This window comes from Heptranchias perlo, chromosome 23, assembly GCF_035084215.1.
Source record: "Heptranchias perlo isolate sHepPer1 chromosome 23, sHepPer1.hap1, whole genome shotgun sequence".
NCBI classification, from domain to species: Eukaryota; Metazoa; Chordata; class Chondrichthyes; order Hexanchiformes; family Hexanchidae; genus Heptranchias; species Heptranchias perlo.
Window position 1 is genome coordinate 34,091,098 of NC_090347.1, and position 25,154 is coordinate 34,116,251.

The window sequence follows — 25,154 nt, forward strand, 5'->3', positions numbered from 1 at the left end:
AAGCCAATGAGCTTTAGTTTTCCATGCTTCCAACAATCCTGCTTTGTATTTGCAGAATTACTTTTTATTTAAAGCAATTTTAGCACTTTAGATTTGTGCACAGCTAGTGGCTACTCTGATACATATGAAGGGAATGTTGCTCACATTTGAGGTAAATCATTGTTTCATGCAGAATCAGCAGCTGACTTGGGTGGACATGGTATAGTTCTCTGTCTCTGTTTTTCTCTCACTGTCTCTTTTGTGTTTCTGTTCCATGACCGAATCTCTCTTTCTTTGTCAGCGTGTCTCTCTCTTGCGATATCTATCTCTCTGATGGTGCTGGTATCTTTTTTTTTCTCTCTCTCGTGCATGCTTTCTCGTGTAATAAATGAGCAGCGCCAGAAAAAGCTTGTTCGCTGAAAATATCCAAAACAAGTGTGATTTTCATTCTGTATAAGCAAAGTGATCCGGTAATTTATTGGATCAAAACCATCTTGCAATTGTAGAAGCAAATGTTTAAAAATTCAAGAGCCTCCATTTTACAGGATTATATCTCTCTGTTTGCAAAGTTGGAAATGCTGGCATTACTTGTTTATACGGAGCAATATATTTCACTCACTGATTCCTTCTCCTCAGTATTTGTTTCATGTTCTTTGCACACAGGGATTACTCTAACATAAACCCATCCTTTTCAATTCATGACCAATACAGTTGCCCCCTCTAGTGTCATATTGGTGTTCTTCGGAGCTTGTCATCAATCCGTATCCAGGTCTTCATTCTCCCTCAAGCCGAAGCAGTCCAGTATTGTGTTTGGCAAGGATACATCAGGCATCCTGGAAACGTGGAGAAACCACTACACCCTCTTTGCATGAGAAAAGAGATTGGTATGTCTCCTGTTCTCTGCCTGACTTCTGCATTGATAGGTCTATCCTACCACTTAATCATCAATGTGTGTGTTGGCATCAGTGATCAAAGCCATTTAATCTCTCATCTTCTTGTGTCAGATTTCATCACTGTGATTCATTTAACAGTGAGGGACACTGTGTTCTACATATGGAAACTGTGTACTATAGTCAGAAACCTCAAGAGTTAGAAGAAAAGAAGCTGGATGTTAATTTGAAAATGATATTTTGGAAACTCTGGGCTCTTCCACAGTCCAGAAAATTGGGCTTTTCAATTTACTATGGAACTATTGTGTTCAATGATGCATATTTGTATGTGGTATTTGTGGTAAAGTTATTCAAATTCCTTTGATCCCAATGATAACTTTCTCCTCATAGAAGATTTAAAAAAATACCAAACAATTAAGTCTAAAATGAACAGTTTAGAAACCAACTAAATCATCCCAGGAGCAGCCATTAAAGAAAGCAAACAACCTGAATCAAACCATTTTGACAGTACTGATATGTATTGCACTTTGGGTTTAATCTTGTTAGGGAATAGGTAGAGCAAATATACCAGGTGCATTATGTTCCCCAAAAGCATGTTCCGGTTGTATTTCTTTGCCCCGGGGCACTGACTGACTCTTTGGCAGAAGTATATTTTTTACATATGAAAGTGAGTATTTTTTCCTCTTTGTGCTATGTGTAATGAAATCGCAAACCTGTTTATAGGTAATGTAGATAGATCCAGGCAATGGACTCCCAAATGCTTCTCACCAGACCTTAGTGTATTTTGGATGGTCACAAGTGGCTCATGTAGATGATCCTTCTCAGGCAGCAATCTATTTGTGACTGGCCCTGTGAGGTCTGCCTTCAGCAGCTATCACCACTTGCTCCTCCTCATCCATGCAATGTGACTCCCCAATGCTACCGCCTCAACCTTAATCCTAGATCCTCTGGGGCGTGAGTAGCTGCGCTGATGCTAGGTAGAGGTGGTGACTACGATGCAAGATGCTGTAAGGTGTTGGTTTGTTCAGGGGCAGCAGTCTGTTCTCCTATTCCTAAGGAGGCAGAAGAGAATTAAATGTTGCCTCAAAGAATCATCTTTAAACACTACTTTCATTGCATGAGAATTCTGCAATTGAGTGTGTCTGTGACAGTCACATGAACATTATGTTGTGTCATGCCTTGAGCTCAAGAAAAGCCTCCAGCATCAGTATCCATTATTCCCTTGATAATCTCACAGCCAAAGATTTCTATACTGGCCTCTTTGAAAGGAGACAGTAGGCATAATTTTCAGCTTCACCATCTAGGCGGTAGTGCAGCGGAGCAGATTGCCAGAGTCAGATTGAGAATTCTTGGGGCCCTGAGCACCAAGAATGTTCAGGGCCTCTCCGCACACCACCCCACCCCACCCCACGCTCAATTGCTCTCTTTCTCCCCCCTTGCCCCCAGATTCATTAACACCCAAACATGTAGTAACATGCATGAAGAAATAGGCCATAGAATGTTCATACACTGCATTAATGAAGAAGCAAATCATATCACAATTTAAAAAGCTAGAATATTTTGATCCAGCGGTTGCATGTAGTTTTTCTGCACTATAGTGAGTTTTACCAGGGGCCCCTGGTGGAGGCCCCATATTCAGCTGGGACCCCTGAGCACGGGCCCCATATGCCCGTGCGTTAAACTGCCCCTGCGCATTGCCCTCCCATTTTTTTAAAAATCCAGCCGTTTTTCATCCCATTGATTTCAGTGGAAATGAAAATCAGGTGGTTTCTATAATGGACGGCTGATCCGCAATGCGTTTTACACCGGGGTGGCAAGTTAAAAATCTACCCCAGTCATTTAAATTGCTTTCAGCCACCTTCTGTATGTGTCTGTTCTCATCGATTAAATGCCATCTTGCCATGCATACAAAAGAATAGAACAGGGATACTGAAAGTGCATAGTGAAAATGGCACACAGCTGCACAGTTTCAGGGGCATACTACAAATTAAGAATGCATAAGGAAAATTTTCCACTAAAGCACTCCCAGCACATCCCAGCAGCACATATCAGGAAATTGTGCACCCCCCAGATATTCTGTCATTTAATCTTAATGGATGGAAAATCATAGGCTGGGGGTGTACAACCTCCTGACGTGCACCAGGAGTGTCAAGGTTGAAAATATTTCCTCTTTCAATTTGTGAAACCTTTTTAGAATTATATCCTGCATACAGCTTGCCATGTGTAACTTCCTAATTGTAACTACAGCATACATTCTTCTTATCCCCATTGAAACAAAACATTATTTGCTCTTGTTCTAATATGGAGGACTGCGTCAAGGTATCCTCTTCCTGCTTAGCATCTTTTGTAATAAAGAGTGTAACAAGGCGATTGAGGGCTGGTATGTCAGCAGCAGGCTGATGAGAGCCCTGATACCTGAGTAAGGGTATTGCCTCTTTAAGAACCTCGCCTTTAAGAGGTAATTGCTACTGGAGTGGGTGGAGACCTCTCCCAGCCAGGTGAGCATAAATGGGCGAGCTTCAATTGAAGTAGGAGAACTGGAAGAGGCTGGGATTTGGAGATGGTTCTTGGGCTAATTTGATTTGAATTGATTTGAATTGATTTGAATTGATTTGAATTGATTTGAATTGATTTGAATTGAATTGAATTGAATGTTTTGTGTAAGCTATAAAAGTATTTAGTATGAATTGTTCTAAGACTACTGTTGGTAGGATAAAGGAGGCTCTGAGACAGTAGTGCTGTGTAACAAGGGTTAAACTGTTAACAAAGAAGAATTTTTTTTTTGCTTGTGTACTTGAGCCAGGTGTGTCACGTTGATCAGTATTGTTGGCTTATCTCAGCATATTTTTTGAGGTTTGACATCTTTTTTCCTGATTTTCCAGCTCCTGCAGGTCCTGGCCACCTCAGCCTTGGCTCAGTGGTTGCACTCTTGCCTCTGAGTCAGAATGTCGAGGGGTGTCTCCCTCTCAACAAACTGCATAACTCTAACTGCCCAAGGAAACCAGTACTTTTTTGAGAGTTTCTACCATCAGTTGCTGCCCTGGCTCTGGCTTTGAACACCAGCTTTGCTTAGAAACATAAGAATATCGGGAAGTATAACAGACTGCTGGTGTTCCGAAACGTACATTCATTCAAAATGTTTCATCTGTAGGACTAAGTAACAAGTTCAGTGTTAATTCAGCCTCCATATATTAGGCATTCATCACCATGTAAAGGAAGTGGGCTTTCTGACTGTGTCTCTTGAAAGTGCTTCATTAGTCAAGGCTGCAAAGGGTAGTGCTGGTCTCCTTGGAGCTATCCCTTATATAAACCAGGCACAGATAATTGCCTTAAAATAAAAGAACTGTGACTGTTACCTGAAAAGTAGCATTAACCTACATTATTTTGTATTGCTAGTCACTGACTACCTGGACATTTATTGAGTGGAAGGGCTTGGAGTTCATGAACACAATGGCATTGTGTCTAGAGGCCTGGATGGCCAAATAGGTGCCATTAATAGCCCCTGGACTTTGGCAAATCTGGCTATACAAATAAATTGTTGTGACCTCTCATTCTTTTGTTGCTTTTCCATGTAAAAGTATTTGCCTGGCGAACAAAGCATCGGTGAGCAGCTTGATATATCTGTGCACTGTGGGTTGACATATTGCCGATGTCTACTGTGGTAGCCAAGAAGGACTTGGAGAGATAAAAGTTCATGGTGACTAGGAACTTGTGGGAATGCCATTTTGTGGTGGAGGTTTCCTTTTGGTCAGCTTGCAGCAGATGGCACAACCTTGCTGGTGAACCTAAACCTGTAAAGGCATTGTCTTTGGAGAGTGCCAGGTAGCTGTGCTTGAGTCTGAAATATGGCTTCATTGGTAATGACGGGTGCAGGTCAACCCTGGCATCTCTTCTTTCATAATCATCTTCCACCCCCAAAAAGCCAAGAGATAGTGAAACACTCAATGAAATTTAGGTTGTAGCAATCCAAATTCCACAATTTACCTTTTAAGAATGACGTCCTGACAGACCAGATCAGTGGCTTTTAATGCCCTTTAAATATGGACAGGCTCAGCCCACTGTATAAACCCAACATTTGGAACAGGAAATTACACAAGAATACATTAATATCTAATTTGCATTAAATTGTCTTTTGAAATTAAGCTCTTGTATATCTTTGCCAGTGGGAATGGCTCTTGCAAATCAACTGAATACAGACATTTATACAGTTTGCAGAGCCAGTGAAATTGGAAACTTTGTCATTTACTGGCCCCCACATGCCCGAATCGCACCAGTTGGAAAGACGGAAAATTAGCCCTCAGATCTTAATTATTGATCTTGTAGAATGCAGCCCAAATTGGAAAAATGTTGTACAGCAGTAATCCAAAAATATAGGAGGTTATTGTACAAAGTAAGAGAAAAAGGTAGGAGTTTAGTTGATAGTGGGAAACCTGAGGCTGAATGGGAGCACTGTCTGAACATTGTCCAGCAGGTGGTGTCAGCAAGAAGAAACAGTACTGTATACTTAGTCAGTTGAGATCTAAAGTTAAGATTTAAGGTTGATGTGAACTTGTTAACTTATAAAACACATGTGACTTTAGGTTTTCTCTTGGAAAGAATGAGCACGGTTTGCTTTAAGAAATTCTTGTCCAATTCTGAAGAGTTTCTACCAATGCATATTCTGTGAGAAGGAATTATAATCATTTAAAAGACACTTGGACTTTTTTTTAACTCAGACAAGATTTGTATGAGTTTGTAAAAGAATATTTCTTAGAACCACACAGTTGAGTTACATGCTGGCTACTAGGATCTCTGTTACTTCTGCTTTCTCTGATATCTTGGGTATTGCCAAATCCATTGTTTCAAAGTAGATTCAGCACATAACAGCTAGTTTAGAACATATTTCTCCATGACGACCTAGTAATAATGACTTAGGTTAATTATGCTAATTCAGGCTTTTTGACAATCCTGGAACTGACCAAGTGTTTGTACTACTCATCACCTTCTAGGAATGAAGCTATCCTCTGTCAAAATAAATAGTTTATTTAATGAATGTGCAAGTCATGTATGACATTAAACAGCATGTTTAAGAACACATAGACTTTTTTTGTTGGAAAAAGGTGGGATGTGAAATATTTGATCATGAGAAAATGACCAGAACAGGTTTGTTGGGGTACAAAAGCATCTTAATATAATTCTCAAAGTCCCTTTCCTTGACCCTCATCAAGGTTTTATTTTATTGCCCTGCCCTGTACCCTCTTAGGAAGCAGCGAATAAGGTTCAAATCCCCAAATATCAGTTGAACACAAGAATAATGCAGGTATTATTCAACTCAATCTGCAAAAGAAAGGACCTTTGATGTCTCCAATATGAGTTCAGATGGTAGAGTAAAAACTTACTCAAAGAGCAGTAAGTATAGTGCTGACGGTGTGGAAGTGTTTGAGCACATTTCACAGGATATTGCTGAGTCATCTAAACAGCTTAGGGACCATGTAGTAGACAGCAAGTTTTAAGAAGGCATAGGCCACTTCTCACAGATCTACTGAAATTCTTTTATTTTCAAAGTGGCCATTCTTCTTCTCATGTACGCACAGAGTCAGTGTTAGCAGACTAATTAGCAGCTTGATTTTGTTCAGATCTGAAATCCACATATGTACTTTCACATGGTGTCACTGGATAGGAATCAGGAGAAGAAACTTGCACCTCCTTCCCAGAGATACTGAGGCCAATTGTAGCGCCCCATTGGTGCCTCAGCTGAGAAGTATTATCTCTGTACACTGGGCCTCAAACCTTGTACATTCCTGATCTGTATGGTTCAGTACCACACCAGGTGATGCATTTACCCATTAAGCTATAAGGGGTGCTTTGGGAAAGTAACAAAATTAATGAAGAACTGTACTCCAGCTGGGGCCAGACCAGCACGCTGTACATGCTTAATCACTTCCTGAGATTCGTGCTCTATTCCTCTGGCTTACAACCCAAGATTCTATGCTCTCTTTACTGCTGCTGCACATTGTGCTGATGGCTTCAGTGGTCTATTCACCAGTACCCCCAAGCCTTCTCCTGTGTTATGTATAATATCATTTAGCATTTTCGCATTTAAAGCTCTCTGGACAAATTAGAGAGACGAAGGATTGACAGAATGTATTAGATGTGGAAAATTGTAAAGAAATACACATTGGTACAAGAAATGTGTCCCTGATGAACGAATGTTGATTGGCAAAAATGGAAAAAGAAAAAGATTTGGTATGATTCCATGAAAACATCCAGTCACTGGAAGGCCGTTGACAACAAAGTAAATAAGTACTAGGATGCATCATAGAAACATAAAAAATAGGAGCAGGAGTAGGCCATTCAGCCCTTCAAGCCTGCTCCGCCATTCAATATGATCATGGCTGGTCTTCTATCTCAATAGCATATTCCCGCTATCTCCCTATATCCCTTGATGCCTTTTGTGTCTAGAAATCTATCTAGCTCCTTCTTAAATATATTCAGTGACTTGGCCTCCACAGCCTTCTGTGGTAGAGAATTCCACAGGTTCACCACCCTCTAAGTGAAGACATTTTTCCTCATCTCAGTCCTAAATGCCCTACCCCATATCCTGAGACTGTGACCCCTCGTTCTGGAGAAATATCCTGCATCCAGTCTGTCTAGCCCTGTCATAATTTTATATGTTTCAATGAAATCCCCTCTCATTCTTCTAAACTTGAGTGAATACAGGCCGAGTCGACCCAATCTTTCCTCATACAATGGTCCTGCTATCCCAGGAATCAGTCTGATGAACCTTCGCTGCACTCCCTCTATGGCAAGTATATCCTTTCTTAGGTAAGGAGACCAAAACTGCACACAGTACTCTAGGTGTGGTCTCACCAAGGCCCTGTATAACTTCAGTAAGTCATCCTTGCTCCTGTACTCGGATCCTCTTGCAATGAAGGCCAGCATACCATTTGCCTTCCTAACTGCTTGCTGCACCTGCATGTTTGCTTTTAGTGACTGGTGTACAAGGACACTCAGGTCCCTTTGTACATCAACATTTCCCAATCTATCACTATTTAAATAATACTCTGCCTTTCTGTTTTTCCTTCCAAAGTGGATAACTTCACAAGCATTCAGTTGATTATAAGTTAAAACAGCCAATTCATTCATGTACAGATATTGGTGAGGCCACACCTGGAACAATGCCTGCAGTTGGGCACCTTACCTTCAGAAGGATACTGATGCTTTCAACAGAGTTCAGAGCAGAACAAGGTTATTCTCGGATTGGTCGTGGTAATAGGGCACTTAGAAAATCATAATATGATTAGGCAGAGTCAACAAGGTTTCATGAAAGAGAAATCATGTTTGACAAATTTATTAGAGTTTTTTGAGGATGTAACTAGCACGGTGGATGTGGTATATTTGGATTTTCAAAAGGCATTCGATAAGGTGCCACATAAAAGGTTGTTACACAAGGTAAGGGATCATGGAGTTGGGGTAATATATTAGCATGGATAGAGGTTAAAGAACAGAAAACAAAGAGTAGGGATAAACGAGTCATTCTCAGGCTGGCAGCTTTAACTAGTAGGGTGCTGCAAGGATCGGTGCTTGGGCCTCAGCTATTTACAATCTATATTAATGATTTAGATGAAGGGACCGAGTTTAATGTATCCAAGTTTTCTGATGATACAAAGCTAGGTGGGAAAGTAAGGCTGTGAGGAGGACACAAAGAGCCTGCAAAGGGATATAGACAGATTAAGTAAGTGAGCAAGAAGGTGGCAGGTGGCATATAATGTGGGGAAATATGAGGTTATTCACTTTGGTCAGAAGAATAGAAAAACAGAATATTTTTTAAATGGTGAGAAACTATTAAATGTTGGTGTTCAGAGAGACTTGGGTGTCCTCGTACAAGAAACACAAAAAGTTAGTATGCAGGTACAGCAGCAATTAGGAAAGCAAATGGCATGTTGGCCTTTATTGCAAGGGGGTTGGAGTACAAGAGTAAAGAAGTCTGACTAAAGTTGTACAGGGCGTTGGTGAGACCTTACCTGGAGTACTGCGTACGGTTTTGGTCTCCTTATCTAAGGAAGGATATACTTGCATTGGAGGCGGTACAACAAAGGTTCACTAGATTAATTCCTGGTATGAGAGGGTTGTCCTATGAGGAGAGGTTGAGTAGAATGGGCATATGCTGTCTGGAGTTTAGAAGAATGAGAGGTGATCTCATTGAAACATATAAGATTATGAGGGGGCTTGACAGGGTAGATGCTGAGAGATTTAGAACTAGGGGGCATAGTCGCAGGATAAGGGGTCAGCCATTCAAGACTGAGATGATGAGGAATTTCCTCACGCAGAGGGTTCTGAATCTTTGGAATTCTCTACCCCAGAGGGCTGTGGATGCTGAGTCATTGTATATATTCAAGGCTGAGATAGATAGTATTTTGGACTCTAGGGGTATGGGGATCGGGTAGGAAAGTAGAGTTGAAGTTGAAGATCAGCCATGATCTGATTGAATGGTGGAGCAGGCTCGAGGGGCCATATGGCCTACTCCTGCTCCTTTTTCTTACGTTCAAAGGATTTAAGTTGTGAGAATAGGTTAAAAGAAAGAAAACTCGCTAGGGAAAAGACATGTAGTGCGACTCTTTAAAACGCTGAAAGCAAGGAAAATGTGGATGTAGAATCATACAGCACGGAACGAGGCCATTTGGCCCATCGAGTCCATGCCAGCTCTATGCAGGAGCAATCCAGCTAGTTCCACTTCCCCACCTTTATCCCCGTAGCACTGCAAATTTTTTCCTTTCAAGTACATATCCCGTTCCCTTTTGAAAGCCATGATTGAATCTGCCTCCACCACCCCCTCTGGCAGTGCATTCCAGATCCTAACCACTCACTGTGTTTAAAAAAAAAAATTTCTTCATATCACCTTTGATTCTTTTGCCAATCACCTTAAATCTATGTCCTCTGGTTCTTGACCCTTCTGCCAATGGGAACAGTTTCTCTCTACCTATTCTGTTTAAACCCTTCATGATTTTAAATACCTCTATCAAATCTCCTCTCAGCCTTCTCTGTTGCAAGGAGAACAACCCCAGCTTCTCCAGTCTATACACATATCTTAAGTCCCTCATCTCCAGAATCATTCTAGTAATTCTGCAGCCTCTCTAAGGCCTTCACAGCTTTCCTAAAGTGTACTGCTCAGAGCTGGACACACTGCGCCAGTTGTCGTCGAACCAGTGTTTTCTAAAGGTTCATCATGACTTCCTTGGTTTTGTACTCTATGCCTCTATTTATAAAGCCCAGGATCCCGTCTGCTTTTTTAACCATATTCTCAATCTGCCCTGCCACTTTCAACGATTTGTGCACATCTACCCCCAGATCTCTCTGTTCCTGTACTCCTTTTAGAATTGTACTCTCTAATTTATATTGCCTATCCTTGTTCTTCCCACCGAAATGTATCACTTTGCATTTTTCTGCGTTAAATTTCATCTGCCATGTGTCCGCCTATGCCACCAGCCTGACTATATCCTCCTGAAATCTATCACTATCCTCCTCACTGCTCACTACACTTCCAAGCTTTGTGTCATCTGCAAATTTGGAAATTGTGAACTGTACATCCAAGTCCAAGTCATTAATATATATCAAGAAAAGCAGTGGTCCTAGTACCGACTCCTGGGGAACACCACTGTACACCTCCCTCCAGTCCGAGAAAGAACCGTTCACCACTACTCTCTGCTTCCTGTTACTTAGCCAATTTTGTATCCATGCTGCTACTGCCCCCTTTATTCCATGGGCTTCAATATTAATGACAAGCCTAATATGCGACACTTTATCAAACTCCTTTTGAAAGTCCATATACACCACATCAACTGCATTGCCCTCATCTACCCACTATGTCACCTCATCAAAAAAACTCTATTAGGTTAGTTAAAGATGATTTGCCTTTAACAAATCCGTGCTGGCTTTCCCTAATCAATCCACACTTGTCCACGTGACTGCTAATTCTGTCCCAAATTAGCGTTTCTAAAAGTTTCCCCACCACCAAGATTAAACTGACTGGCCTGTAGTTGCTGGGTTATTCAACTTCATCTGCAGGGCATCTACAAGGCATCAGTACAAAGTCAGTAAGCCTCGGGTAAGGTCAGAGATTAGAAGAATTTTTCTGACCCATAAAGTAACAGATATTTAGAATAAATTTAGCAACATTAATTAATAAAACAAGATCTACAGTGTGTGTATGTGCAACACAATTATAAGCCCATTTGTAAGGAACAAGTTTACAATTTTGTCATATGTTGCTCACCGAGGAAATCTTTCCCATGTTGATTAATTCCTTTATTTAAAAAAAATCGAGCTGGGTGAATATCTGGTTTAAAAATTGGCGTGAATGTTATCAGAATAAGAATGAACATAACTGTTTAGATATTTCACCTAACTCTGTGGTCAAAACGGGATTTAATGCCAGAGTGCTATTTTCCACCTGGCATTGAGTTGGCATAAAAATTACTGACACTTTGGGGAAAACAGGGCCCCTTTTTAGCAATCCTAAAGAGATGTTTCATTTTTGTGGATCTCTTTGATGATGAGGTCTGCTATCTGTTCTTCAACTTTTGTCCTGCGGCTTTTTAATGCCCACAAAAAAAAACAGAAAAGAACAATCTGACTTATTCAAATGAGGCCCATCCCTAAAGTTTAAGTTGATTTTTTTTTTAGTGAATGGATCCATTAACATTGGGTTTAATTTTACAAGGAGAATTGAGTTTCCTCCATCTATTTGGAACCTTTCCAGAATCTTCTGTAGGCACAGCTGGTATTTAAATGTCCTATTTGCATCATTAGCAAGTCATTGGCATGTTCACACAGATTGAATTTAGGCACCTATTTGGAATGGTTTGTTTTTACATAAGTGTTTAGCAACCTTGTACCACTCACAAATATTGTAAAACACAGGCAAAATGGACTGGACTTTTTTAACAAAACAAGGGATGTTTTCTTTGATAAATATTATTTGCTCTGTTTATTTTCAAAATCTGTAAATGTATATTCATCTTTACATGTCAAAGAGAGCATCTGTTTGGCAAGGAGTCCCTCTCTTTCAGTACTCTTTTTTTTCTTTTGAAAGTTCCCTTTTGTCTTTTGCCTCTTAGTTATTTTGACACTTTTTCTCTCTCTTTGTTTACCCTTTCTCAAACAGACCAGAATATTCTAGTGAAAAAAAGCTTTTCATTTCACTGATGGATATGTACTTTTAAAAAGGTTCCAGGTGGGGAACATTAATCAAGGTACTTTTTATTTGCCAAGTGATGAACCTTGCATCAGATAATCATGGAACAGAATTTTAATGCGAACCAGGAGCTTTCACTGTCTCCTCAGCATTGCCGAGAATAGACTGCCAAATGGCTGTCACCTTAAATAAATGAGAAGTGACTTATCCTTCACCTGGCAAGCATGATTTTAAAAAGTCAGTCAAGATGTTCTAACGGCAGCTTAGTGGGTAAATGTCTAGCATGATCCTGACCCATATAAAGAAGGAAGATTGAATCCCTGGACTTTGCTAAGTTAGCTGACCCTCGCTGGGTTAGATGGAGAGGTGCTACATTGGGCTACACCACCTCTGGGATAGGGAGGGGGGAAATCAAGCACAGTTCCTGCTCCTGATCACTATCCTGTGATCCCTTCTGGAAAGTACAAATGTGTGGATATCAGGCCTGGGCGGGATCAAGCTTGGTTGTGATGTCCCTCATGATGGAATAGTCCAATGACATTGCTTTCAAGGTCACACATGAATAGCCACTTGGGTGAGATGTTGAAGATTTGTTGGTATCTGTGACATTCTACCCCAGTATGAGTCAGTGCCTTAAGTAGAGGAAAGGGAGAAACTGGGGCTGAAATCATTTAAAACACTTAACACTTGTTGAAAATAAATTGGGACAGTAGTGGAGAGGTGGGATGTATAGGATAATGTACAGTTAATAGTGTAGAAATTGGTACACACTGACCTGCCAACGGGAACAGGGCACAGGGAGCAATGCCTGCGCTGGAACGGGTAGGCGCGAGGCTCACCTGATATTGGGCCTCAGACCTCATTTAAATGAGACCGGTGAGCTGCGGATACCTGCTGGGCATCCCCAGGAAGCCCACTGGTGAATCGACATTGGATTTCAGGCTGCTGCATCACCAACAGTAGCTCTCAGGTAGGTCCTGATCAATCGGGAGGGAGGAGGACAATCAGGAGGGGGAAAGCGATCAAGATGGAGGGGGACGATTGGGCCGGGGCCAAGTGGGAGTAGGCAACAGTCTTCGGCACTGTAGTGGAGCATTCCTGCGTCTCCTGGCTCCACATTCAGGTAAGTATTTTTCAACAAACTTACCAGGTGGCGGCCTCCAACGGTTCCTTTAAGGCTGCATGTAGATCACGTCTTCCTGAATGCAGCTGGCCGGTGCATTACAATTTTGGGAAGGGGGCTTCAAACAGGTGTTCGGCCCCTATTTGTATATGCAAAGGGCTGAACGCTTGTTTGAGGCATGGGCCTTGAATACCTCTTTTTCTGTCTCTGGCAGGTGGCCCAATTCCGGCGCAGCATGTGCACGCACACGCCACCCGCCATTTTGGATGCTTTGGCTCACATTTTACACCTGTAAAACAGGCGTGGCATCAAAAAATTTCTCGGCCAATATCTTATGTGAATAAAGCCAAAAAATGGACCTTGTTCCAGTTATTTTCTATATTACGTCACTGAACAGGCTTGCAAAATTGGAGCTATCCTTTTAGAAATGGGTGTTCTAAAATCAAAGTGCAAATTCAGTACTCCCCTAGTGAAATCAGAATCATTAGCAACTGTTTTAGTACAGATGTACAACATTCAAGAAGTGCTACCCACCCTGGTGGGAAGAGTATTTGGTGGTAATGAGAAAAATAAATAGACCCACGCGGATCTCTGAATCCTTTTGGAACATGAGGCTACAAAATGAGTGCTGAAGATGAAATCTGTTCATTTAGCAAATACAGTTGACACAGACCATAATAGTGAGTGAACACCACTTTTTTCAAAGGTCTCAGTCCTGACACTTAAAAGAATTGTTATAGAGCCCTGTCCTTCTTGGAAGACTGGGTCTGGAATGAATCAGCTCAAACACTAATGGATACAAGGCTGACAAACTATGTTTACTGTCTGGTGAAGTGTTGATAAGAATTCTCGATAAACAGCTGCTCATGAGCATTAGGTTAATAATGGCAACATGTCAGGCTCCAACAGTAAAACCGCACAAGAGACAGAGCTCAATTAATTAAAGGGATGTCATTAAAATGTACTCATTCTGAGCACAGCAAGATGAACTTGTAGATGCTGATTTGGATGAGCCGGATGCATAAAAATGTCATTTTTAACAGTTTAAAGGTAAACATAACTGGCCAGAATTTTGTTTTTCCTGCGCCTGGGCGTATTGGATCGTCTAAATGCAGTGACTTGAGGAAAATCAGGAAGATTGCATGCCCATAAAGGAGCCTGCCCAATTTTGGGTCCATACGCTCAGTCGCACGAACAGGAAGAAATGCCCCAGTGTACCTTCATTTTTCCATTTTTATATCAGGTGGCATAACAACAGGATATATTTCGAGACAACTATAACAAGTGAGACGACGTCCATCAAATAAAACATTCAACTGAGGCCCCATTTGCCTGTTCGTGTGGTTCAGGTTGTGGTTAAAGGTCCCATGGCACTATTTGAAGAAGAGCAGGGAATTCTTCCACTTACTGTCCAACATTATTCCTTAAACCAACATTACCAGATTAACTAATATTTCATCTCATTGCTGCTTGTAGGACGTTACTGCGCATAAAATGGCTGCTCTATTTGCCTACAGAACAATAGTCACTCCACTCAAAGCAGTTTTGAGATGTTTCTGATGGATTTGATAAGGTACTGGAAAATGCAAGTTTGTTTGTTTTTTCTTTCTTCCGATCTTTCTTTCCAGATCAAGGGCAAAATTTGACAGGTGGTTTCTGTGCTGATGAGACATTTTAAAATAAGTTACTTTTTTAAAAAACTTTTTTTCTCCCACCATTCCTCTCCTCAAGGACTGGGTACAATTCCCTGGGTGCTGACTGCCCTCCAGTACCTCATCCAAATGGCTATTCTTCATGTATGAGCCTAGGTAGTGCGTGTTGCTCAGGAGGAGGAGGTAGCACAGGAAAGCCTGATCGAGTCCTTACCTGATGCCCAATACCTATGGTTTAGCGAAGGGGACATTGGAAGGTAATCAGGGATCTCTGATTTTTCCATGGGAGCTCCAGCTGAGTTTCTCCTCTCTAACTTAGGGGACACCGAGATCAATTGTAGCACTGTTACTGTTCCTCTAACTGAGATTAGCTAACTCAGTTCTGGGGATTGATCCTGGGACTTTCCTGATCTGTATGATTCAATTATACACTGCTTTCGCTAATCAAGCCAACGGAGCAGGTCAAATATATTACTTCAGCATAATTAAAGAATCGATTTTCCCAATGCAATCCGTATGGCATTCCTCAGTCAACTGTCGTGGCATAATGGTAAGTTTATTGCTGTACCTGTCAAAAGGAGTCAGAATGTAGGTTCATGGGAATGCCTGTGAACATGCAAGACCTGGTGGGACAGAAGAAACAGAATACTTTTTGCAATGATTAATTTTTATTTGGGTAGAATTTGGTGGTGAAATCCCAATATTAGTGATTCCCTCATCATGACAAACAAATGCAGTTCCTTTTAAATCCTTTGTATGTAATCCAGAGATCTAATTCTATTGATTCTGTAACAGCAGTAGAATTTCAACACAATTAAGATTAATTATTGAAAGAATTATAATGTTATTGCGTCTGTCTATTTCCGCATTTGTTGCTCAAAATTTATTTGTCACTGATCTTGTGTGAAAGAAAAGATGTGCATTTTGAAAGCTAAAAAGGTGTTTGGTAATCCAAGTGTTAATTAGTGCAATGCCACTATGTATATTATATTCATAAGCAATCCAGTAAAAAGTTATTAACAAATAGAATTGGGTACAAAGAAAAATAGGTGAAAGTTCACCATTGAAAGAAAAATGACTCAAAGTCCCACCCACATGCTTGTATTCTGAATAGTCCATTCAGACTTCTTGTGCAGCTGCATGTCACTTCAGAGCTGTGAAATACAACAGCTGGCAAAAAGCGGTGAGCGCCTTCAAGATGCAACCTGATTTTGGAAAAGGGAAGAGATAGCGACTTTCAAAGTGCGGTTGTCTCTTGATAAATCCATGCCTAATTCATATGAATTAATACATTCCCATTTCCAGCAGTTTCCATGAATAAGTTCAGTTTTTTGTTGCCGAGTGCAGTCCAATTGTCAGGCCAGGGTATATTTGTGTACAGATGAAATGTCAGTCCGTTTTTTTTGTAATACGCAGCAATTCCTTATAAATTGACTTATTTTCCACATTAAAGTGCCATGTATATGGAATCTAACTGTAAAGAACAGCAAATTATTTTGTGATGTCTCCAGAGGCTCTGGTTTAGTCAGAGGGTCATCAGAGAGTTGTCACCTGCTAGGAGAGGGCCTGAAATGCAATGCTGGTGCCACTGAAGATCACTACAGCACTCAATTTCTACAGCACTGGAGGGTTTCAGGTGCCACTGGGCCCATGGATTGTATTAACCAGTTTCAGTACATAGGCGTATCCACCAGGTCATGGTGTCTTGTTTTTCAAGAGCAATCAATACATTGTGTTCTCCATGGATCCCAGGGAACAGCAAGCCCTTGGCTTCTACGGCTTTGCTGGCTTGCTCATGGTGTAGGGTGTGATTGATGGGACCCATATGGGCCTGAGTGCTCCTTGCATAAATTGAAAAGGGTGCAAAATTATGTAGATGAATGCCAGGTTTCCTGGCCGCTCACAGCTTTGTCCTCAAACAATCCATCATTCCACTTCTGTTTGTAGAAGGGCAAGGATTTAAGACCTGGCTGCTAAGGGATCTTGGCTACCCACTGTTTCCCTGGTTAATGACACCACTGCAGGCTCCATCTAATGATGCAAAGCAGAGATATAGTAAAACTCATGCTTCCATTAGATTGATCATTTAAAACACTACTGGTATTCTGAAGACCAGGTTCTGATGCCTGGGTTGTTCTGCAAATGCGGACACTATTTCCTTCCTTGTTTGAGCTACCTCTTCTGTGACTCTGACCACTGAGGCTGACAAAATTCAACCAAGGGCCTATATTGCAGCAGTCTGAGCATTCAGAAGAGAACCTAAGACTGGCAACAAGGCCTCAGCTTTAGTGGACTGTGCAGCAGGTGGCCTATTGCTGCCACCTTCTCCAAAAATATCTTAATGCTTTGAAAACCATGCAAGTGCACGGCGCACGTGTGGGATGTGGACTGCTCTATACTTCTTGCCACGGTCCTGAAGTTGCTGGGCACACCATCCAATGACTGTAAAAGCCTATGTTGCTCTCAAAGCATTTTTCTTTGAAATGCAGGGCCACAGTGATCTGGGTCCGTTGCCTGTGCTGCTGCTGGAAGAGGTTTTCTCCTCCTCCAAAAACGAGGCACCTTCTCTTCCTCCTCCTCTTGCTGTTCCTTTTCCTGTTCTTCAGTGTACAGCGATGCCACTTCAGTATTCTGCTAATGATGTCTATCTATATCCCCGAGTGAACGTAACTGGGTTGCTACATGCCAAGTCTCGGAATTGTAATGAATACTTTCCCCCTTCCGTCCTGCGAAATCCCTTCCCTGCTACTTAACTACAAGCTGTCCTTTGGCTGGTCGATCGTTCTCTGCCGGCAGCCATTCTGTGCCTTTTTCTTGCACGTTCCAGGCAGGAAATGGCCCTGCAGCATTTAACTGAGGCATGGAGTTAAAATACTCTGTGCCTGAAACTTAGGCCAACATTTTGTACTCACCCTGACCCCCATTCAGGTTTAAAATCGACCCCCCTTATTTTTTAAGTGAGCATACTGATAGACTCAAATGTCCCATTAACGAAAAATTAACCAATCGAAAAGTATATAAAACTTTATCATTCCTTAAAAAAGGAGCAAAAAGGTTTCAATGAATAACGAGCAACCACTACAAAAATGTATTCATGAAATCATTGTATTTTCCTACAACTCCTTTCAATGGTGACGTTAATTCCCTTTCCACCCTAGAAAATAACATTTATAACAATAAATACGTAAACAATTTACAATTCTAAGAAAAATAACTAATCTTACCCATCCCATCTTATAAATATTCCTGACCTTGTGTCCCATCACCAACCCGCAGAGGTCTCACCAGGCTGCACCTATGATACTTTTGTAAACATCTGTCCTGAATCCTGGGTGCCAAACAACTGTCCTACAATTCCCAGAAGCCAGCAGCCAGCTTGTTCCCTGCACAATGTGTATGCATCTCTCTACCAGAATGCATCCATCCATCCTTCCCCACTCACTGGACATTTATTGTTCCATTCCCCAGGTGAATCTGCCTCATCATATATTCTGCTGCTTGACAATGCCTCCGCTGTGTTCTTGCCCACTCCTCATGACTACATCTGGCCCATTCCCTTGCCGTGCTGTCAGGCACCACCTCTGACCTGAGCGGGGAAGCTGCTGCGGCTTTCCTGCCAGGTGAAAGCAGGTTGGCAGCTGTTGGGAGGGATAAAGAGCCCAAAGGGTAGAGCCAGAAGCAGTAGGATTGGCAGGAATTGGCCAGTCACATTTAAATGAGGCCAGGCCTCTCTGCTGCCACTGGTGGGTGGGAAATAAAGTCACTAGTGGTTTCCTACCAGAAACCCACTTCGAGTTAATGAGAGAAATGTATGGCAGTCACGCAGAAAGAGAGAGACAAATTGAGTGGAAGGCAAATAGAAGGCTGAAAGATGGACACAGGAAGAATTCAAAATCTTTATGAAACACAGATACATTTACAGAAAGAGAGAAACCATACACTTGGCAATGAACAGCATGCATGAGATTAACTCGTTTTTTAAAAAATATTGTGTCTGGTTCCACACAGACATCCTTCTTTGTCTCATTAAGGTTCTCCAGCTCTTTATCCTTCTCCACTATCAGCACTACAACAATCATCTTTTTTTTAACTCATCTAACCTGTTCCTTGTCCACACAAAAGCCTTTATTCCAGGCCCAGAGCAGCTTTCTCTCCACAGAGAGCCTATTAAAATAAATTCCGTCTTGCTATTTTGGTCTGACCGCCTAATATCCTCAAATATAAAGGTTTATTGTATTATTAAATCATATTATGTGATCTTAGTGTATTTATCAAAGCAATCCAATAGAACTGTGAGTAAACAGAAATAGATTCACAATGAATATAATATTTATATAAATCTTCTACCCAATCTTATTTGGCAGGGTATAAATTCACACAAATATTGTATCCAACGACTCAGCCAAGTCATTGTATATCATAGATACTGCACAAACACTGGAATCCTCCAGTCTTTAGCATGAAATGTTGGAATGCTCACGATTGTTTAAAAAATCTGTTAAATGTTATATTGCGTATATGAAACATCTTGAACTGCTCAGTCCCTCCCTGTGGTGATGTGCTGACCGACTGTGTGGGGAAAAAGTGGACTAGAGCTTATTTCTGATAATCTCTTAACCTGAGATTTTTTTCTGGTAAATGCAATGTAAGACTATACTGTTCATGTTCATGTGAAATGCTACTTAACATATAACATTTCACTATATTATATCAGGTGTTGGATGATAATTTTGGGTGAATGGATTGGAGTGGAAAAGGTTAACCAGGGCAGCTGCAGGTTTTGGTGATATGGTGAAGTTTGCTAGTGTAGTGCTGTCAATGATTTATTTCTAAACAATATGGTTACTAAGCACATTGTAGCGGTGGGAATAGACAAGTTAGTATACAACTACCCTTGTGGCAAGTGCTGAGGTTGTGAGGATTAGAAGAGTTTGATGACCTGGGAATCAACATCAGACTCCGAAGGCTGAATAGTCATCAGAGATGGAATGCGTGGGCTGGGTGATAAGGTAACTCGCATTTACTAGGATTAATACTGCAAGGACATCAGAGAGTTACTTTAGCAAAAGAGTACCATCTGCTCAGACAAATATAATAAAATTCATCTAAAGCCTGGGAAACAAAGGGGCCAGTAAGACAGATACAGATCAGCCATGATCTAATTGAATGGCGGAACAGGCTCAAGGGGCTGAATGGCCTACTCCTGTTCCTATGTAAGAGTTGGATAGTTCCCTAATGGTCTTACGGAAGGAATAAAAACAAAGAAACCTATAAACTGTGAGGATAAATTGCTGTGTACTTTTCAGTGTTCATGATTCTGAAATAGGATTCTGAACCATCACTGATTCTGTGCTTTTTCTGGGTGTATGCCTGAGACAGTTTCCTCTAGATGAATAGGAATGAATGGCTTTTGGAAATATACTTAACAAATGTCTTCAGTGTGCATGTGAAGATTAAGCCTAATGTAGAGGTATCTTCCCTTTTCACTACAACATTTTCATTAATCAGCAAGATATATTTTTCACAACTATAAATGGAGGCTCACTATATCTGAGTTGAATATAAACAGGCTCTATTATAATAGCTTTATCATTTTCTGCTGTTCCACTTCCTTGAACTTCATTAAAGGCAGTAACTAGAAACAGTATACTTTTGTAAAATGCTGACTTCAGAAGTATTTGGTTGTTTTGGACTGAGCTCACAATGAGTAATGGACTTTATCTGAGCCTCGCTCCGGGTCAAATAGTTAAGGTGGTGGGCTATGCATGGAATTGATCAGGAAATTATCATGATTCTGTGGTGGGTCTAGACCACCCCAAATGATTCTTTCCTCAAGCCAGTTGACGCGCAGAGGAAGCTAACATAATTCATTCAGAAATGCAGATTGCAGCCGCATAAACGATCCACTAGTTCTTCAGATCACTGAAAACAATTCCTAGTTCCATTATAACATTTTCGAATGCTCATGGTAAAAATGTTCCCACTACAGATAAGCTTATATTCTTTGCTACATACAAGTTTGCATCACACTACCAATGTGACCCGTAGTCCTGCTGTGCATTGGTTGCCAGCTTCTTGCATTGTGGAACGCTGAGGTCCTGATCAACAGCGCACTTCATAAGATGACCCAGAAGCACCTGTGGCACTTAAGACCTCTGTGCACCTATTAAGCACCAGGCTCATTACGGTCCCAAATTTTATGCTCATTGCATAATGTGTCCATTATGCATTTAAAATGCCTGAACACTGGTCCAGACACTTAGCACACATATAAAATGGATGTATTGGGCGCCTCTTCCCTTCAGTTGGGTCGTTGCTGTAAAAGGTACATTACTGGCTTTCAGATTTCTTTATAGCTCTTTAGTTATATTGCTGCTGTGAGAGAAAGGAAATAGTGAAACTTATTGCAGCTTTTCTGACAGCTTCTTAAAGCTGTGTTGTATCTGTTATCTGTAGCTGTTTCTTCAGGACACAGTCATTGGGGTAGAAAGTGGACCTTGGGCGTAAAATGCGAGCAATGAGGGCCGATTTCGGGGACCAATGCCCTGCACCTTAAGGATGCTTGAAAGACATCCGACCTGAAATTGGATTGGACCATTTTTCAGGTGTCTGGGGCAGTCACCTAAATCAAGCGTTGGACCCTTTGCATTTGTTAATGGGGAGTCTAATGTCTGTTTTAGGACCTCCTCAGGGAAATTGGACTGCCCTGAACAGAGCAGGCGTTAGGCCTGCTCTGCTCAGGTTTTCCAGGTGTGGATGCGGCCTAGCCACCAAAATGGTAAGTTTTATTTTAAGTTTGATGTGGGGCCAGGAGGAGCAGAATATGAAAGATGTGTGTGACCCAAGTGCCCTGACCAGCAGCCACCTTATGTGAGTGTGTGAATATAGAGCATGTAGCTTATGTGGGGAGTGTGCTTGGTGTTTGTTGCTTGCCACATTTCATGGGCTACAGGCCTTGAGTTAGCAGCAATACAGAGTGCCCTGATGAACATGGGCATGCTTGTGCATTTGGAAAGTATATAAAAAGTTGCTAGAGAGCTCAGCTTCTGTAATGTTGCACCGTGATTATATTGAAGTGCTATTAAGAAGCCTTGTAAAACAACACTGTTACATTATGCAAAGTATAAACACATTTATCTTGGCAGCCTTGCACAGCATATTCAGGCCACAGGCGAGGCAGGATTAACTCTATGCTTTTCTGGCCACATTCTTAACTGAAGGGTACCCCTCCACTCCAAAAAGCTCCACCTTCTCTGGAAACCTTCTGGAGAAACACCTCCAAAGCAGCCTCTTGAAATGGTACTGTTCTGCTTCTATGCTGTGCTTCTTTGATGGCAACTAGCAGCCCTTTAAGAGCTGCTGATGCTGGATAACCAGAGAACCAGCCTCACCGTGGGAGAACCTTCACCACACGGACTGCAGCGGTTCAAGAAGGCAGCTCACCACCACCTTCTCAAGGGCAATTAGGGATGGGCAATAAATGCTGGCCTTGCCAGCGACGCCCACATCCCATGAACGAATAAAAAAAAACTTGCCGAACCTGCTCTGCTCCAGATTCCTCAGTGGCCGCCAACAAAGGGTAAGATTTTTTTATTAAACATGTTGTGGACCAGAGGGATCAGTGCTGATTCTGAGCCCAAAAACCAGCCCAGATGAATTTCTACTCTTTTGTCCTTTTTGTAAAAAAGACTTTTGACTTGAACTGTGGCATTAGAAATGTGATAGATCCAAAACTTTTCCAGATAGATAGATAAAAATTTGCATTAAGTGCACAATATCTATAGGACAAATAATGAACGTAGGCCTTGGCAAAATTTAGGATGTGGAAATGAAGGAAATATTTTAACTGGCTAAAATCTCCTATTCCTTAAAAAAAAACTATTTGGGAAACTATCTTCTCATTCTCTCTACACTAAGGTAAGGCTAACGAACAACCAGCAACCACCACAAAAGCAACCAGTCAAATCACTGAAAAAAACCTTCAAATTCCACTAAGCAGCCATGTTAAATACTCACCCACCCCACTTGCACACTGGGGTGCTCAAGCACTTCCAATTCTTGGAATGGCTTGGATCAGCCAACTCTGAAAGCTTCCCATAGGTTCCCCTTTCCCCTTGTTGATTTCTGATTTACATTCTTCAAATAGTGCCATGGGATCCTTTTCTGTCCACCTGAGAGGGAAGACAGGGCCTTGGTTTAACATCTCATCTGAAAGACAGCACCTCTGCCAGTGCAGCACTCCCTCAGTATTACACTGAAATGTCAGTCTGGATTGTGTGCTCAAGTCATGGAATGGGGCTTGAACCCACAACCATCTGATTCAGAGGCAGGAGTGCTACCACTGAGCAAAGACTGACACTATAGATTGCAAAGTAGAAAAATAGGTTTGTATGTTAGCTATACCTTTGTAATACTATAAGAGAGTCCCTCATAACCCACGAACAACACCATAAGAGGTGCACTAGTGCGTGTTCATATAATTTATTTCTGCTATTTTCTATTCCCCTTTATCTGCCCACATCATTCACCATCACCAGCCAAGAGGGCAGCCAGTGATCTTTTTCTTGGACCTTTGACAGCAAATGGGAATTGCACAAGAGTTGACCCAGCGTGACTTGCTGAGTTGCCACAGATGTTGTTTTTCCTTTAAATATTTTCTCCCATCCCCCCTGAAGCCATTGATTCCTCTCTGGGTACTGTTCCATCGGTTGTGATCACATCTCAGTACCTTGCCCAAGTGGCCACTACTTAGATGTGAGTCATGACAGCAAGTGTTGGCAACCTTTTTAACCATGGACACTTCCATAAGGGATCATTGGATATTGATTATGACCAAGAACACTGATCTTTTAATCCCCATCACTGATCCAGAGGTGCTGAGGCCAATTATAGCACTCCTATTGCTAAGACTTAACTCCGCACATACCACTAATTTAACAGGAGACCTTCCTTGTTGGAATGATTCAAGCTTCTCATTTTTAAACTTACTGACCTGTCAGGGAAGCTCATATCTTAAGATTTCTCCTTGGGCCTTTAATCACAGCTTCCCCCAGTGCTGAGGCCGATACAGGAAACTTACACTGTGCGGGGAAATCTGGTGGCATAATCTGCACTCTTCTTGTAAACGGACATTAGTGGATCCTTTGGAGTGGTATGCAACTCAGATTCCTTCTGTTGGCAGGAGGAAGACTGTAGGAAGCAGCAAGTGAAAGTGTAGAAAAGGGAAATTTTAGTGGTTTTCCAAATATCACATATATGCATAGAACATCATCTAAACAAATAAATTGATACATTTGTGCTACAGATATATTCCTCACAGGTACTTAGAGGCAACATATTTGGGGAAACTGAGTGTTGCTGTGTTAGACACTGATCTTTCATTTCTGGAGCCTGGGTTCAAGTTCACATCCAGCAGAGACCGATGTGATGCAAGTCTTTTCTGTCTGCTAGCTGTAAGGCTCCTAACAGAAATGAGTTTGAGTAGTTTTAATCCAGTCTGTAGCATGGCATCATCACTTATTTTAAAATAGCCCTCAGATTAGCACTAATTGGCATCTGTACTCAGAGGCCACAGGATGGCTGGTGTAGGAAGTGGAAAATGTATTGCTGGGACTGAGGCTCATTGTTGGGGAACAGTAGAGGGGGCTTCACTCTACATCTAACCATGTTATGCTGATCTTGATGCTGATAATGAGTGCCCAAAATATTAAGTGTTCCATTCCCCAACAGTAATATCCTTCAACTTAATGAACACAGAGAAAAGAAGCAAGCTTCTTCATTTTCCCAAGCAAAAAAAGAAGTTCGACAAATACATTTTTACGATGACAGAAAGCCATTAAGCACATATAACTCAGTGCTATGTGAAAGAATGAAAGTGGGAAAACAAAGCAGTTGTGTACAACCCATATTTTCTAGCAATGCACTGACTATCACATTAAATAACAGTTATTGAGGAAATCAATTTTATGAGGTGATTTTTAAGGCAATAATGCTTAGAGCAAAATGGTGAGAGCAAGTGTTTAGAAGCTGTTGAGGGGCTGATAATATGCCTAATGTGGATTATGTCTATCTAGGGCAAAAAAGTGCAGCCAGATAGTAGTGGTTCACATTATACAGCAGGACATTCAAATTAAGATGGCTTGTGAGAGATTAACCTAATTAACTTGAGGCAGGTAGCAATTCCTGAATCAAAACAAAGAATGTTGGAGGTGCACAGCACGTCCTTCACCATGTGAAAGGAGAAAAAACTCAGGTTTATTGGATGTAGGGCCTTCGTCAGCTCCACTGAAATGCTAACATGTCTTCTCTTTTTCAGATGCTGATAGACTTGCTGTGTA

The 25,154-nt window shown here is 41.4% G+C and overlaps 1 protein-coding gene and 1 long non-coding RNA gene across 3 annotated transcripts in view; one reads left to right on the top strand and one right to left on the bottom strand.

The window, feature by feature from the left end:
• Positions 1–25,154, top strand: part of map2k4a (mitogen-activated protein kinase kinase 4a) — a 191,580-nt gene that overhangs the window by 10,478 nt on the left and 155,948 nt on the right. The gene's annotated exons all lie outside the window — the stretch shown is intronic.
• On the bottom strand, positions 1,576–24,003 carry LOC137341409 (uncharacterized). 2 transcript variants are annotated; one of them, XR_010967032.1, is made up of 3 exons: positions 23,810–24,003; positions 22,834–22,988; positions 1,576–1,921 (listed from the first exon to the last, which is right to left on the bottom strand). It is a non-coding gene; the product is annotated as an uncharacterized lncRNA (long non-coding RNA). The 2 variants fall into 2 exon arrangements; XR_010967033.1 differs by lacking the exon at positions 1,576–1,921 and adding an exon at positions 17,950–17,971.